The sequence below is a fragment of the Mobula birostris genome, chromosome 13 (genome assembly GCF_030028105.1).
Source record: "Mobula birostris isolate sMobBir1 chromosome 13, sMobBir1.hap1, whole genome shotgun sequence".
Lineage (NCBI taxonomy): Eukaryota > Metazoa > Chordata > Chondrichthyes > Myliobatiformes > Myliobatidae > Mobula > Mobula birostris.
Genome location: NC_092382.1, coordinates 89,423,229 through 89,441,184, shown reverse-complemented (window position 1 = coordinate 89,441,184; position 17,956 = coordinate 89,423,229). Strand labels below are relative to the sequence as shown.

The 17,956-nt window shown below is 44.9% G+C and overlaps 1 pseudogene; it reads right to left on the bottom strand.

The window, feature by feature from the left end:
- Positions 1-849: 849 nt before the first annotated feature.
- Positions 850-17,515, bottom strand: LOC140207127 (NACHT, LRR and PYD domains-containing protein 3-like; annotated as a pseudogene).
- Between the last annotated feature and the right edge of the window lie 441 nt (positions 17,516-17,956).

Below are 17,956 nucleotides of genomic sequence, written 5' to 3'. Positions count from 1 at the left end.
GCAATAAATAGCAAGCTTGAAATAACAATATAACAGAGTCCTTAAATGAGTGTAGCTATCACCTTTTACTCAAGAGCCTACTGGTTGGAGCCTGGTAACTGCTCCTGAACCTGGTGGTGCGAGTCCTGAGGCACCTCTGCCTTCTACCTGATGGCAGCAAGGAGAAAAGAGCATGACCTGGGTGATGAGGATTTTGACTATGATTGCTGCTTTTCTACGGCAACATTTCATGCAGCTGTGCTCAATTGTTGGGAGGGTTTTACCCGTTTTGTACTGGGCCAAATTCACTACCTTTTTGCAGGACTTGATAGTGTTTCAGTCTGAACGCACAGCTACTTGCCCTGATGAATTCAAAACCTGGCATTGAAGATTTAGATTCCCACTATCTCTTGGCAGTGCAACTGGAGCACATGCCAACCTTCGTAGACTCCCGGGGAAATAGAGGCGCTGTCGTGCTTTCTTCACAATAAATCCAAAACACAACAAAATAAAGCGATATTTGATGAATAACACTTGCAGTCTGAATGGACAGCTGCTTGTCCAGGTGAGTTCAAACCTAGTATTAATGATTTGGATTCCCACTATCTCTTGGCAGGGCAGCTGGAGCAGACCTTGGGCGAGTTCTGTCTGCATTTCCAAGGAGCTCAGATGTCAGACACTGAGGGATCTGGCAGAAGATTAATCAATGACCAGACAGCTCTGACACCCAAAACAGCACTGGGGCACCTGATGACGTGTAGTGGCACATGCTCATCCGGAGCTGCAGTTGTTTAGGGTTTCAATCCGAGTTGTGACTGTGAAATCGATGAATACTATTCCACAGGAGATAGTACTCTACATTTGAATGAATCACAGTTTAATACTAAGTCCATTTCTGTTTCCCTGCAATGACATCAGTTGATTTTGCCCCTCTGCAGTGAATGGATTCCCCTTCAACCTGAACAGATGTAAGAATACAGAGGACGTTATACAGTTTGACTAGCAGGGCGGTGGTCTTGCTATTTCAGCAACAAATATTTCCAGGAAAGCCCAGTGAAGTTTTATTGCATTAAACATTAGTATAGTACTCACGTGATTTTCCTCAAGCTCTTGCGTCGCAGTATCAGCCGGCGGAACGAGTCAGTGGATTTGTCTGTGAATGAGTTTCCATCCAGGTCCAAAATTTTCAGTGAACTCATTTTGTTGAGAATGAAGCAGAGGGACTCTGTGCAAGAATCGGTCAGACTGTTACTGTGCAGACTGGGGATCAGAGAGACGAAGAACAAGAATCAGATGAATAGTGAGTATGTTTTTATTTTTACTCACACTGAAACTAACATGGATGATAGAGTTAGTGAGTCTTGGGTCATGGCACCATACAGCATTGAAACAGGCCACTCTGTCCACGACTGCGTCTCTTCTCACTTTGTCAAGACTCTGCTTCCAAAACTCTCTCCGGCTGTGAAGTACTGGTACGCACCATTCTCTGGTTGAAAATCACCACAGCAACTATTCCCCATCTCTATCCATGAAACTCTGCCATCCTACAACTGTCTTGTAGTATTTATCTATACCTTACTTTTCAATATCTCATTAACCACTCTAAACCTCCTCCGTCCAGGGAAAACTGACTGAGCCTCCCCAGACTCTCATAACAGAAATATCCCATTCCAGGAGATACCCTAGCAAGGGCAACTTGACAGTAGATTCTGGAATACGGAGAGAATCACATATCGCTGGAGGACTGAGATGGCCATGTAGAATCTGTGGAGGCATAGTTACCATTTCTGACCGAGACATTGAATGAAGACCAACATCCTGTCAACTTTCACTGCACCATCTGCAGCGCTGTCACATTCTTCTTTTCACACCATCACCAGAACTGCATGAACTCCAGCTGGGATCTGTGCAATATTTGGTGACGTTGGAGATGAACGTCTCATCACTTGGGTCACTGTAATCAATGTGCCAATTTATGACGCAGGCCAGTCGTCCTGGGGCCAATTTCACCATGTTGAGAACGATGCTTACAGTCAGTTAAGAGTTAGGAACATACCTTGTCACACTAATACTTACTCCAGTTCCAGTAGTTTACATTGGAGCTCCACCAGCACCTCAGACAGACGTTTCACCCCTGAATCTCCGATTTTGTTATCACCCAGTGACAGAAGTTCAGGGAGCAGTTTGTTTTGAGAGCGATAGCAAGATCCTCACTGAATGAATCTGTGAGAGTGACATCCCATAATCTGAGGGACAGAGACACAGATGGAAATGGAAAGAGGAGGATCTGTTTTCACTTCCAATTCACTGTTTGTTGATAATACTCCTCATCTCTTATTGTATACTTAACATTATTGATACTACCAATGATCCATTCTCTTAAATGTAATTAAATTTCAGACACATAGTAGTTGTAAAATATGACCTCTCCTTACCGTAGTTTCTGTATTTTACACTCTGGGCTGTTCAGAGGTCCAAATATCAGCTTCACCCCTGAATCGCCCAGATTATTATAGTCCAGGGCAAGATCCTCCAGTGACAGGCTAGTAGCTAGAGCGGAGGCGAGATACTCTGCGCCAGAAGCTGTGAGACCGATTCTACGTAGCCTGCAGTTCAAAAGAATCAAATGAAACCCAATGCAGATTTGTCATTATTATTCCAACTGAGGCCAAGAAGTACCAAACACATTCTACAACATTAGGCATTAAGTTGTAAATACAATTTCTCAGTCTAGTACTTACTGCAGTTCCTGTATTTTACAGTATGGGGTCCTCAGAGCCTCAGAGAGCAGTTTGACTCCTGAATCCTCCAGTTTATTGTTATCCAGTTCCAGTTTGATCAGTGAGTGGTTTGTTCTGAGAATGCAGGCAAGATTCTTGGCGCAAGAAGCTGTAAAACTATTGTTCTTCAGTCTTGTGACCAGAAGAATTAGAGTGAGAGCAAATGAGGGGGAGAGGGGGAGAGAAAATTAGTACACCAATCTGTGTTCCTGATAATAACGCTAACGTTGTACAACTGAGATTAGAACAGTATCTGTCACTCTCCAGTACTTACCCCAGTTTTTGTATTTTACAATCCGAGTTATTTAGAACAGCTTTTTTTTACAGCTGTATCTCCCAGTCTATTGTCCTTCATATCGAGCTCCGTCAGTGAGCGGTTTTTAATGAGAGCAGAGGTGAGGATTGCAGTCTGAGAGGCTGTGATACAGTTACTGCCCAATCTGGTGTCCATAATCAAAGGAAAAAAAGGGAGACTGAGACCTCGGAAGAAACAACTCAATATAGATCACGAGATTTTACCAGTAGTTACGTTAATTCTTAATTGTTCATAACTGTGTTCTGTCCTACATATAATCAGAGAATCAGACTTCTCATAGTATGGTTCTAACCGCAGTTTTTGTATTTTACAGTCCTGCTCCCTCAGAGCTACAGAGATTAGGTTCATTGCTGAATCACCCTCACCCAATTCATTTGTCAATTTGAAGGAAAACAGAGAGTTGTGAGACTCAAACTGGATCAGACCCATGACCTGACACATTTTGCCATTCTGATATTTCAAGCAAACACTAAGTAGTGAAGAAGTTTTCAGCTAAATTATTCTCTCACTAAGAATTAATCCCAGTATGTTACATCCCACTTGCTTTCAAGGTCTGTGTTTTGTTGCTCTTTCTAAACTTATCTCTGTCCAGTTTTGCTTTCTGAATTATTTTGTTGTTATAATTTAGTTCATATTTGTCAAATCTGCGCAATTTATGATGCACATTAAATCCCAGATTCACAGTGGAAGGGCCACATTCCATAAAATTAAACATAAACTCAGTCTGACCTGTACTATCTCAGATCAGCACGAACTGCAGCTGGGAAGCCCTTCAAGGAATTTTTCCGGACAGGCAGAATTTTGGTGGAGATGCAATTTTTCAAAGTACAAATTCCCTTTGTTTAGAGTGGTCAGTTATCATTTCAAACCAAACCATTCTTGAGAAACTTTTGTAGATCCTGTCTCAAGCAGAGCCATAGACAGCAAACAGATCATACCACTTTCCAGCTCAGCAGTTGAAATGTGGTGTGAGGTTGGCCACAAAGTTGGTCCAATTATGTCTCTAGTCTCAGGATAACTGCTGCAGCCGGTATATTGTAACTATTTGCTGGCTGCTATAAGCTCCTATGTATCACCAACTGGACAATGAAGATGGTGGGTGTTGTGACTGAATGTTTGACTACCTGGCCCAGAGAAGGAGGAGACTGCAAATGGGTGAAGGGATGTAGGTGATTGAAAAGTGGAAAGGGCTGTGTCATTATTGTGTTAAGCTAACATCTGGTCACTTACAAGACGCTCAGATCGCGCACTGACAACAGAGCTGTGCTCTGATCTTTGGTAATAAATGGGGATGTAGCTGCTCCCTGTGCAACACATGGTGATAGTCGCTGCCGTTCTCCAGAAGGGATACGATACTAATCAGTCAGTGACAAATTTAAGAAATTTAGTCATCGGTAAAGCGATCAAACAATGACACAGGGTTATTATTTGGCTAAATACGTTTAACATTAAGTCTTTAATTTTCACTGTTAGAAAATCTATTTAGAATTACCCCAACTCTTGGCATTTGTGGAGACTGGGTGCCAGCCATTGGAGTCCTTCACACTGAATGTAGCAGGTCGAGGTGACTGAAAAGTGGAAAGGGCTGGTCGAGGTGCTTTATTGTATCACAGAGTCCGATGACATGAGACAGGACCGCGCAGTCAACCGGGGTCAGTGTCATTCCACTGAGTGAAAAGTTTTTCCACAGACCCTAGTGCTTCCTGAGCCAGCCCACGATTCTGAGACTCAAACAGGTACTGCAATGTGTTCAGGAGGCTCCTTTTATCGGCTTCGTTCTCTGTGTTTCCACTCCGATGTTTGCCCTCCCCCTTCACAAAGTCAATCACCTGGCGGGCTGTATCGACAGGAAATGGGCCCAGAAACTCCTTCCAGCACCAGGCTGACCCCGAGGACAGACCAGCAACAAAACGGAGAAATACCTCAAACCGCCCATCTGTCATGCCGTGGGCTTCAGTGAGGACCTTCACAGTATCCTTGAGATCTGAGGTCAGGAATTGTGCAAGTGCAGCTACAAACTCTTGGATGGTGAGGTGTGGGAATGTGTATACCACACACTGGGCAGAATCTTCTCTCTCCAAAAGCTCCATCAGGAACCCAGACAGGAACTGGGAAGGTTGCAGTTTGTACTTGATCAAATCTCCATCTGTAAACACAATCTTCCTCTCAGACACTCCTGTGAAGGCCATCTGACCAACCCTGAGTAACACATCACGGGGGTTCTCAATCTCACGGCCGTGGTTTTTCAGGCTGTTATAAATATAATAGGAATATAGTTGGGTGATGGTCTTGGAAACTTGCTGCGGGTCCCTGTCTCCTTTTGTGAAGAAGGGGCCCAGTGCCAGAGCGAGGATCCAGCAGTAGGAGGGGTTGTAGCTCATGGTGTACAAGATCTCGTTCTCCTTCACGTGTTTGAAAACAGCTGCTGCCACTGTCTGATCTTCAAAATGCCTATTGAAATATTCCTTCCATTCCTCACCAACAAATCCCAGGATTTCCGCCCAAGCACTAATCTCTGCCTTTTCCAATAAATGTAACGCAGTGGGACGGGTGGTCACCAGCACTGAACACCCTGGGAGCAGTTTGGCCTGGATTAAATTGTACACAATGTCAGCTGCAAACTGACACCAGAATTCTGGGTCTGCACAGCATTGCTGAGGTTGTGTGTCTCTCTGACTCAGTAAAATCAATTCTCTCCTTTGGTTCATCCAAATCATCAAATATAAACAGCAATCCCTCCGGGTTCTTCCAGACTTCTCCCAGAATATTCTCAAAGTAAGGATACCGTTGCAGAATCAGTTCCTTCAGGCTTGTTTCACAGTTAATAGTGTTTAAATCTCTGAATTTGAACCTGAACACAAAATGGTAGTGTTGGTATATTTTCCCCGTGGCCGTCATAAACAATCTTCTGCATCATTGTTGTTTTCCCGATGCCTGGGACTCCGGACACTGCTGTTGAATTCCCAGGTTTCACTCTGTTCACTGATACTGGATTCACAGAGTCAAATCCAAAGTATCTCTTTATTTGTTGCAGATAAGTTACGTTATGGGAAAAGCCACTTTGAAGCAACTGATCGGCACGGATTTTTTCCAACTCCCCCCAAAGATGCTTCATTCTCCACTCCTCATGGTCTCGGCCTCTTACCAGCAGCTCGTGTTCCACAAACCTCCGACCTCAAACAGAAGAAATGACCGTCAGCTCAGCGTATCGATCAACCAGCTTGAAAACCTTAACCTTCTCACTCGACAGAATCGTGTTCACTCTGAGCTTTTCGGTTTCTTCCCACAGTGTCTCCTTGTGTTTCTCATGAACATCTTTCATGGGAACAGATAGAAAATTGACACAGTTAAATTCTCAACTTAACAGGGATACGTGCAAAGTTGAAATCACTAGAATTTCAACAGTTAACTCAAAAGTGGTGTGGTTGTTACTGCTGAAAGTGAAATTCCACCAACACACAGCTGTTTGGCCTGTAACCAATTTGCAAAAAAAATTTTTAAAACATCAAATCTTCACAAAGCTGTCAGCTGTGAAGGTGAACATATCTCTAATACTCCACTGCAACTGCCTGCATTGACCAGCTCAAGACCCTTTAATTCTCAGGTACTTTATTTTTAGAATACAGTTTGAAAATCCACAAGATTAAGGGTCTCAGCCTGAAATGTCTACTGTTCATTTCCCTCTGTAGATGCTGCCTGGCCATCTGACCAATGTCAGAATCTGTAATATCTTCACACTCAGGCGATGTTTTGTCACGTTAAAATAGCTACTGGAAGAACTTATCAAAACAGTCACTGCATGTGCAGAAGAAAGCAGTATTAACCTTTCAGGTCACTGTCCTTATGAAGCTCTTAGAAAATCTGAATATCTTCAATTGCAGAGGAAAATGAGGTTGGAAAGAATGGGTAACCACAATGCTAAATTAAACTCTGTCCCTTCTGCCTGCACCTCCCCTCCCTTCATGTTTACGTGTCTAGCAGTCCCTTTGTCATGGTCCAGATCGGGATCCCTTTAAATTTACTTTGTTTATGTTACGATCCGGACCGTTGACTCCGTTTCCCTTTGGTTCCCTGTTTTCCTGTGTCCCTCGGCCTTGGTGATTGGAGGCAATTAACTCTCGGCTGAATTAGTAGTTTATAGTCTCCGGCTTTTAGCCGTTTGGGGGAGAGCATCTGCAAAGTCACCAAAGGTACGGCGTGCCAATGTCATCTGGCCGAAGCAAGCCTAGTCTCCACCCAAAGCAAGTGCCGGTAATTCGCCTTTCCTCAGCGGAGCAACCCCGTCAAGTTACCTCACCAAAGCGAGCCTGCAAACCCACCGGAGGGAATCAAGAACCAGTGTCTACTGTTCCTGGGCCAAGTCGAGAGCTCGCCATTACCCGGAGGCTCCAAGTCAAGTCCTGGCTCCGGGGGCATTCAAGTACCGAGTCAAGTCCTATTCCTGGCGGCATCCAAGTTCTGAGTCAAGTCCTGGTCCTGGCGGTCTGTGATTCCTGTCCTACACCCCTGTCTGTATCCCTTCTCCACCCCTCTCGCCTCTAGCCCTCATCTGCAGCTCTTGCCTGCACCTCAGTCTAGTTCTATCGCCGGAGCTACATAGGTACTGTCTGGTGTTCTTTCGCGCTTGTCGTGTCTTGTCCTCGCCTCTGTGGGGTAAGTCAGGCCGTCTTGCCGTTGCCCCGCGGGGGGTCATGAGTCCCAGGCCTATGTCCTGTACCCAAGGAGAGGTCCCGACTCTGTGTATGTGTCCATGGTTCCATGTACCTGCTCTCCTGAGACCGAGGCTCAGTTTTCCATGTTCCTCCTCTCTCTAGCCCATGTCATGTCCATGCCTGGTTCTGGGGTCCGAGCCCGAGGCTAGACCCAGGTACTGGGTCCTTGCCCAGTCCCTCTCTCGGAGTCCATATCGTAGCCTCTCCTTGTCGCCACTAGTTCTGGGATCTGATTCCGAGTCCTAGCCCAGAGCCCTAGTCCCAGCCTAGTTGTAGTCCTGAGTCCTTGTCCAGTTCACTATTCCTGCTCCTGCCTTGCTCTCTATTGGTATCAAACAATAAACTCAATTTAATTAACCTCACAAGATGTGTCTTGCATTTGGGTCCACCCTTGCTCCCAATGCCGCCCCCCCCCCCCCATTGTGAGAGAACGCTCTCGCCAAACATGGACCCAGCAGACACAAATTGTTTTTCCAAACTCTTGTCAGCCTAAAGTCAAGGTGTTGTTGTTCTGTTTTGCCGCCAGCCAAAACCCCCTCCACCACCCGGGTCACCGATAATACAGGCAAATCTGTTGGTTGCCTGGAGGCTCCCATTGTGGGGGGTTACTATCATGGTCCTCTGTCAGTTCTGCCCTCTGACCACACCAATCCACAGAAAACAAGCCACGTTTGTCTGAACTCTCCCTAGAGTTCATTCCCTTTAATCTCGGCAGCATCCTGTTGGCCGGGTGGCAAGCAGCGGTGGAAAGCCTCTACTCTGCATTGCAAGACCCTTTCCCCAGTGTGATACAGCCAGCCTGTCCTGGGAACCGATACATATGACCTTTGTGATGAAGACACTGGCTAACAAGACTGCCACTGTGTTCGAGCACACAGATTGAGCCCTGATCCGAGTATCGATCGTAATTATGTCTATGCGATTGGTTGCTTTGCAGGTGGATGACCTTAGACTACATGCTCACAGAGAAGTTCAGCCCATGTGCTGTTACTGGTGAAAAACGCTGCACATACATTCTTGCCGAATATGGTATTCTGCTTCCGCGAAACAGATTCCTCCCTACACATTCCTCCAATCACAATAAACGTATGTTCTCTGGTATTAGCCATTGCCACCCAGGGAGAAAAGGTGATGGCTGAAGGTTCTACCTGTGCCTCTTACCACCTTATACACCTGTATGAAGTTGCCTCCCATCCTCCTTCACTCAAAAGAGGGAAGTCCTAGATTGCTCTAGGATGTGCAATCTAATAGGGGCAGTATCCTGGCAAATCTCCTTTGAAATTTAAAGTTTCCACACCTACCCTATAAAGAGGCAACCAGAACTGAACACAATCTTCTATGTGTGGTCCAGTCAGAGTTTTAAAAAGCCCCAACATTACTGCATCTCACGGCTCTTGAGCTCAATCAAGATGGTGTCACGTGTCTGGGGGTTTCACAATACATCAGAACCACTGTAAGAGTTAATGAGGCTCAGTGGTTTATCAGGATCTGAACACTGGTCTACAGGTGTCACAGAATGCACTAGGCGTTCAGGGCCCAACGGCGCTAAATAGATGGATCAATTAATAAAATTCATTGTCACATTTTCAAAATTTGTCAGAGATTCGATGATTTAAAAGTTTAAACTGCAACAGATGAGCGATTGCTGGTGAATTCCGCGATCATTCCCTCCGACTCAAACATTTTTTTTTCCTGTCTCCCAGACTGTGCAAACCTGGGAAGCAGCAGCTCTGGCTCACACTGATTCTGGCAAGTCAGTGGTGTCATAAAGTGAAATCTCTTACCTTTTAACTGAGGTGATAATTCTGTTAATCCTTCGCTGATGTTCATGTATTCTGGTATATCAGACCCTGTTTAAATCAATAAATTAAAATTGAATCATTCATCCAGTTACAATGGTTTTTATTGTCACTTTGTGTTCAATGTGTTGTTTTACTGTACCGAGCTTCTGGATTTCCTTCAATATTCTGTCCAACTTAGGTAACTTGTTTTGCATTTTCACAAATGCTTCCCACATCACCCTCCGGGCTCGGGAGCCCTTCCCCATCACCAGGGTGAAGAACACCTTCGAACCCTCTGGCCGGTTTCGCTTCCGCACAAGTTCAGTGACTTTCTGTAAATAACAAGAACAAATATATTGAAGAGTGTACTGACATAGCACATGAGGAAATCCACTGCCCAGTTATGGGACGTTTCAGCAGCAAGGGTACAGTCAGTGGAGGGGCTCGTCACTCGTTCTGCAATCCTTGGATGGAGTCGTCAGCAGGAAAACTGGAAATAAAAAATAATAAAACTCTGAATTCACTAGTTGTAGCAGAGTGGGGAATGATCAATACAGGTTTAATGTGATCAGTTGCCATGTTCAATATCCAACTTTATACAGATTTACCAATAAAGAAGTTTCAAGCTTGATAATTGTGGGGAATGCAAGATGGAAGCATTGCATCATTGATCTTGGAGGCCGTCACCGCAAAACCAAGGGAGGATGCCTCAGATAGTTCTTCGAACAAGGCGATATTGGACAGATTAGATGTACCTCAGTGCCTGATGTGACAAAAACTGGGCTTCTATTTGACAAGAGAAAAGACATTAATCAGTCATTACCTTCATTATCTTCTTATACACTCAAAACTTTCACAAAGTGCCATGTAGCATTCTAATTGACTGCAACACTGTCTAGAATGGGGCGGGGGGTGTGGAGCTGGGCTTGTGAGCGGTCTACTGCACAAGTTCGAAATAAGTTGCAGAAACTTGTAAAATTAGTCATCTCCATCATGGCCTCTGTAGTATCCAAGACATCCTTAAGAAGCGGTGCCTTAGGAAGTCAGCATCCGTCATTACTGAACTCCATCAACCAGGGCATGACCTGTTCTCATTTCTACCATCAGGAAGGAGGTACAGAAGTCAGAAGGCACAGATTCAGTGATTCAGGAACAGCTTCTTTTCCTCTGCTATCCGATTTCTAAACGGATATTGAACCCATAAACTACCTCACTGCATTTTTGTTTTATTTTTGCACTACTTATTTCAACTTAACCATTCAACAGAGATATATATATATATATAACCTTCATTAGCCAGTCAATATGTTACTGAAAAAACAGAAACCCCCTTTTTTTTTACTTTTATTCAATGACAGCAGAGATAAAACGGGTGATTATATGCCTCGTGACTAACCTCCCCGGCTTGGTGATTATGAGAAACTGATGAGAGAGGCAGGATTAATCTTCACTGGGAAAGACAGTTTGTGATCAGGTAGAGTCAACAGGCACTGCTTCATGAGCAACACAACAAAATTCTGGATGAACTCAGCAGGTCCTGCAGGATCTATGGAGAGAAATTAACAAACGACGTTCAGGGCTGAGACCCTTCATCAGGACTGGAAAGGAAGGGATGAGAAGCCAGCATGAGAAACTCGGACCATGGCCTCCTCTACTGCCACGATGAGGCCACACTCAGGTTTTGGGAGCAATGCCTCCTATTTTGTCTGTGTGATCTGATGGCAGAAATCTCCGTCCCTTCTCTCTTTTTAACTATTCCCAATTATGGATCTTCTATCACGTGCTCTCTTCTCCTCGACTGTCCATCACTTCCATCTGCAGCTCTTCCTCCTTCACTTTGTCACACGGCCCCTCTCTCCTATCAGCTTCCATCTTCTTCTGTCCTTTGCCTTTTCCACCTATCACCTTCCCCACCCACCTCCCCACAAACCTGTTTCCAGCTATCAACCACCACAGTGCACAACTTCACCCCAGCATAACATTCTTTTGATGGCTTCTTCACACTTCCTTTCCCATACTGTTGATGTCTCGAGCCACGACTGTGTATTCTCATTCAGTATTCTGTAGATGTTGCTCTGGATTCCCAGCATCTATGGGATCCCTTGTGTTTGCACTTGTCGTTGGGCAGCCTGTCCATAAGACCATAAGACATGGGAGCAGAGCTAGGCCGTTCACCCCATCGAATCCGCTCCGCCACGGCATCATGTCTGATCCCGGGTCCTACTCAACCCCATACACCCGCCCTCTCGCCATGTCCCTCGATGCCCTGATCTATCAGGAATCTATCAACTTCTCCCTCAAATGTACCCATGGACTTGGCCTCCACGTTGTCTGCGGCAGCGCATTCCAGAGATTCACCACTCTTTGCCCGAAAACATTCCTCCTTACTTCTGTTCTGAAAGGTTGCCCGCTCCACATCCATCCTATCTAGTCCTTTCAACATCTGGTAGGTTTCAATGCGATCCACACATATTCTTCTAAATTCCAGTGAGTACAGACCCAAAGCTGCCAAATGCTCTTCATATGTTGAACCTGCTTTGGACTCTCTCTCGCGGGAATGCATTCTTTCTGAGATAAGGGGCCCAAAACGTTGACAATACTCCAAGTGCGGCCTGACCAGGGTTTTATAAAGGCTCAGCATTAACTACTTGTTTTTATATTACATTCCCCTTGAAATGAATGCCAACATTGCATTTGCCTTCTTTACCACAGACTCAACCTGTAAATTAACCTTCTGGGAGTCTTGCATGGGAACTCCTAAGCCCCTTTGCACCTCTGATGGTTGAATTTTCTCCCCATTTAAATAACGGTCTGCACTATTGTTCCTTTTACCAAAATGCAGGATCATACATTTCCCAACACTGTACTCCATTTGTCACTGGTTTGCCCATTCTTCCAATTTGTCAGAGTCCTGCTGCAATTGCATTGCTTCCTCAGCACTACCTACCCCTCCACCAATCTTTGTATCATCCGAAAACTTCGCCGCAAAGCCATCCATTCATAGAAACATAGAAAGTAGGTGGACTAGGCCATTCGGCCTTTCGAGCCTGCACCGCCATTCAGTATGATCATGGCTGATCATCCAACTCAGAACCCCGCCCCAGCCTTCCCTCCATACCCTCTGATCCCTTTAGCCACAAGGGCCATATCTAACTCCCTCTTAAATATAGCCAATGAACTGGCCTCAACTGTTTCCTGTGGCAGAGAATTCCACAGATTCACCACTCTCTGTGTGAAGAAGTTTTTCCTAATCTTGGTCCTAAAAGGCTTCCTCTTTATCCTTAAACTGTGACCCCTCATTCTGGACTTCCCCAAAATCAGGAGCAATCTTCCTGCATCTAGCCTGTCCAATCCCTTTAGGATTTTATATGTTTCAATAAGATCCCCCCTCAATCTTCTAAATTCCAACGAGTACAAGCCCAGTTCATCCAGTCTTTCTTCATATGAAAGTTCTGCCATCCCAGGAATCAATCTGGTGAACCTGCTTTGTACTCCCTCTATAGCAAGAATGTCTTTCCTCAGATTAGGGGACCAAAACTGCACACAATACTCCAGGTGTGGTCCCACCAAGGCCTTGTACAACTGCAGTAGTACCTCTCTGCTCCTGTACTCAAATCCTCTCGCTATAAATGCCAGCATACCATTCGCCTTTTTCATCGCCTGCTGTACCTGCATGCCCACTTTCAATGACTGGTGTATAATGACACCCAGATCTCGTTGCACCTCCCCTTTTCCTAATCGGCCACCATTCAGATAATAATCTCTTTTCCTGTTTTTGCCACCAAAGTGGATAACCTCACATTTATCCACATTAAATTACTTTGACAATGTGAAAAGCAGTGGTCCCAAAACTGACCCCTGAGGAGCACCACAAGTCATAGGCAGCCAACCAGAAAATGTCCCTTTTATTCCCACTCACTGCCTCCCGCTTGTCCGCCATTCCTCTATCGACGCCAGTACCTTTCTTGTAATACCTTATCGAATGCCTTCTGAAAATTTAAGTAACTGACATCCACTGGGTCTTTGTCCACCGTGCTTGTTACTTCCTCGAAAAATTCTAAGAGATTTTTTTATGCAAGATTTTCCTTTATGGAAACCATGCTAACTTTGACATATTATCATTTGTCTCCAAGTACCCTGAAACCTCGTCCTTAATAATGGACTTCAACACTTTTCCCAAATTAGGCTAACTGGGCTATAATTTCCTCTTTTGTCTTCCTCCCTTCTTTCTCACTGTCTGACTATACTAATTGAGTATTTTTAAAGCCAGAACTGAGTACATTGCTGAAGGCAGTACGGTTGATCTGATTTTTGTTATGTGGAGGTTGGAGCTTTCCGGATATTCTCAGATGCCATCAGGTGGAACGAATCATACACAGAACAAGGTAACTGGTGCATAACACTATTAACTGCGAATTCTGTCTTCCAGGTTGTTGATGGTGAGCTGAGGCCATGGCATGCCAAGGGAAGGTGGACACATCCACGTTTATTGAAAATTGTCACCAGCAACAATGTGCTTGCCCACAGCCCGGGGCACGTGCTGTTTATATCTTGCCACGTGTGCTGACGAGTCACAAACAGAACTTTGTGCAATAGACAGCCATCGCCACCCCCACCCAGACACCCCACCTGGAACTCTCGATGGAAGAAAGGTCACTGATAAAGCACCTGGAGAAGCTGGTGACTCTCACACTACGGGAGGAACCGATACGGTGATGGCCAGGGCTGGGGTGATGGTTAATTTTAGCTAACCAGGGAAAGATGGCTGTGATTCAACCTGTCTTGAGTCACCATCTGCAAGGTCTGTCTTTTTTTGTGGCTGAGTTGACTGAGTGAATTTAAACTGCAGCCTTGTAGAAAGATTGGCTCTAATTTTAACTCACATCTGTTCACCAGGGATGGTACATTCCGACTGCTCACTTGCCACTGTGGTATGCATGTTAAGTTTGGAAAGAATGTGCTCCCCTAACTCTAAAGTTCAAAGGAAAGTTTATTGTCAGAGTACACACATCTCGGCACATACAACCCTGAGATTCCTTTTTCTGCAGGCATACTCAGCAAATCTATAAAACAGTAACTATAACATGATCAATGAGAGATCACCCCTAAGACAGTTCCCAGCACCCCAGCTCACAGGTTCCAGTGCAGATGCCAGATCTGCCAAAGAAGACAATGATCAGAGATCAGTGTTAATATTGCACCAAACAGCCGCAGGCCTGTGAGAAGAGGCAATTTGGTTTCTTTCCCATTGATACCTTCAATTCTGTGATGTTAGACCCAACAGAAGTCACCATATTTTTCCCACTCACCTCGTGTTCTTCCTTACTGATGTGTCCCTCCAGTCTCAGCATTTTTGTGAGTTCTTCCACCCGTTCTTCAATCGCCTGTTTCAGTCTTTCCCGGTAGAATTTTGACAGTTGAAATAGTTGTTCATCGTTCCACTGTGAGGTGTGCTCAGAGTTTGTCATCATAGGACCTGTGAATATGAAGGGTGAATTTAAAAGATGAACCATGACTGTTCCCTCGACATGAGCATCACGGAGCCGGCCCAGTTGGCATTCGTTAACATTGGCCACTCCGCAGCCTGCTCACCAAATATCTCAGCTCACAGTATAGTTCCGAATCTGAAGATTCAGCAAAGACCAGATATCCTACTTCTCCCTCCATCGACGCCACTGCGCCCCAGACTCAGAGTAGACACAACATTCCTCTTTCTCACATGCCAACTCTCCGATATCATGGGCTCAGCCTCCCCGTCTCAGCCATTGTTTGATTCTTCCGAGCCCACCCTTATGGATACTGGGTTCCATCCTTTGGATACAGACGGAAACACATCTGAATATCCGATCAAAAGTCATCAAAGTTACAATTAGACAGTCAACCACTGTCTTACTAGCAGCACCGACATCTGATAAATGATTAGATTAGATTAGATTAGATTATGAGGACACTCAGTCCTTGTTTATTGTCATTTAGAAATGCATGAATTAAAAAAATGATACAATGTTCCTCCAGTATGATATCACAGAAACACAGGACAAACCAAGCTAAAACTGACAAAACCACATAATTATAACATATGGTTACAACAGTGCAAAGCAATACCGTAATTTGATAAAGAGCAGACCATGGGCACGGTAAAAAAAATCTCAAGTCCCGATAGCCCCATCATCTCACGCAGATGGTAGAAGGGAGAAACTCTCCCTCCCATGAACTCCAAGCACCACAAACTTGCCAATACATTGGAAGCACCCGACCACAGCCGACTCTTGAGTCCGTCTGAAAACTTCGAGCCTCCGACCAGCCCTCTGACACCGAGCAACATTTCTGCTGAGCGCTTTGACCCCACCCCAGCTACCGAGCAACAAGCAAAGCCGAGGACTCGGGGCCTTCCCCTCTGGAGATTCTTGATCACACAGTAGCAGCGGCAGAGAAGTTAGCATTTCAGAAGTTTCACAGATGTTCCTCTGTGCTCTCACATGTCTCCATCAAATCAGGATTGTGCACAGCACCCTACTTGACAGATAACAGATATCATTCACCGGAGTGGCCGCTGCGAGCTGCATCGCGCCGCCATCTTCTCCTCCCGCCAAAAACATCAGATGCTCAGTTACCAATACCACCTCAGAATATCACTTCTATCCGAATAACTAAGTATCTGTTTAAAAGATCTAATTCTGTTCATAGACTGAGCAGGACATTCCACCTGAGTTGTTTTTCACACTAAACACTAACACTTACTCTCTCACCAGCTTCTATTCTTAGAATTGGTTTCAACTGCTGGTCTTTTCATTTCTCCCTGAAGCAGACCATAAGATACAGGAGCAGAGTTATGTCATTCAGCCCATCGAGCCTTCTCTGCCTTTTCATCATGACTCATCCATTTTTTCCTCACAGTTCCAAACTCCTGGCTTCTCCCTGTATCTTTTCCCGACACTGTATTCCATCCTGCTTTCTTTGCCTATTCTGCAAATCTGTCTAAGTCCTTTTGTAGCTTCTCTACAATCTCAAAACTACCTACCCCTCCATCTACGTTCATACCGTAGGCAAACTGCAACAGAGCTATCCGTTCCATCATCAAAACCAATGACATGTAATGCAAAAAGAACCAGTCCCAACACAGACCCCCTGTGGAACACCACTAGTCACCGGCAGCAGACCAGTAAAGCCCACATTTTGCCACCTGACAATCAGCCACTGCTTTGTACATGCCAGAATATATTCAACTGCAATACCATGGGGTCATAGCTCGTTAAGCAGCCTCATATGTGGCACCTCGTCAAAGGCCTTCTGAAAATCCAAGTACACAACATCAACTGATCCTACTTTTTATTACTTCAAAGGATTCCAACAGTCATGATTTTCCACGCTGACTACGGCCTATTTTATCATGTGCCTCCAAGTACCCCGAGACCTCATACTTAGCAATCGACTCCAACATCGTCCCAAGCCCTGACGTCAGACTAACTAGCCATTTCTTCCAGTTAATCTCATTGCTCTCGTGCCCCACCTAACGTGTCTAACCTGCCATTCACAACCATTTCATTCTGCGTGGTCTCCTGTTTTACATAAAACCATAAGATATAGGAGCATTTGCCCCATCTGCTCTGCTCCAGCATTTAATTATAGCTGATTCATTTTTCCCTTCAGCCTCAATCTCCTGCCTTCTCATACATTAGACAGACCAGTTAATGACAACTACTCAAAAGTTCCCGTTCCCCCTGTAGCTGTAATTGTGCTCTACACCTCCCCTCAGTTCAGGTTATTTACCTTCTCTGTAAAAATGCATTTTTGCAAGCCAGATGCTCCTCAGTTGTCAGGAGCAACAATTATAATTTTAAAACATTTGGAACACACCCTTGTCCTTCCTTGTTGATATTTCCAGATCATCTCTCGTCTCTACAACATCATCCATGATGGAGATCAGCGTTCCAATTCCTGGTGCTCTGTAAGAGATGGAACATTAGTAGGATGATAAGGATATTATTATGAAAAAAAAAATTGTTCTGAAAACCCCTATGCACATGTCATCCACTCTTTGCCCGCTCAAGCACTGTCCAGCCCTACTGGGCTACACACTGTCCGATCTCCTGGGCCCCATCCTTCCTGGATCACAAACTAGCTGATCACAGAGGGAATCACTCATTACACATATTTTCCCACACCACCCCGTACCCTCCTGTCCCACAGCCCATACACTGGTCTCCTTACATCATACAGAAGGAATCATACACCCGGTTCCTGATCTCTATGGCCCCTATAGTATGTAAACAATTCAAATACATTACATTTCATACTTGAAGCTATTTTTAAAATGTAACCTATTTCAGCGATTCCCCCCCCCCCCCAACGCCCGTCATGCAATGGAGTACAAATGTAAAAACACTG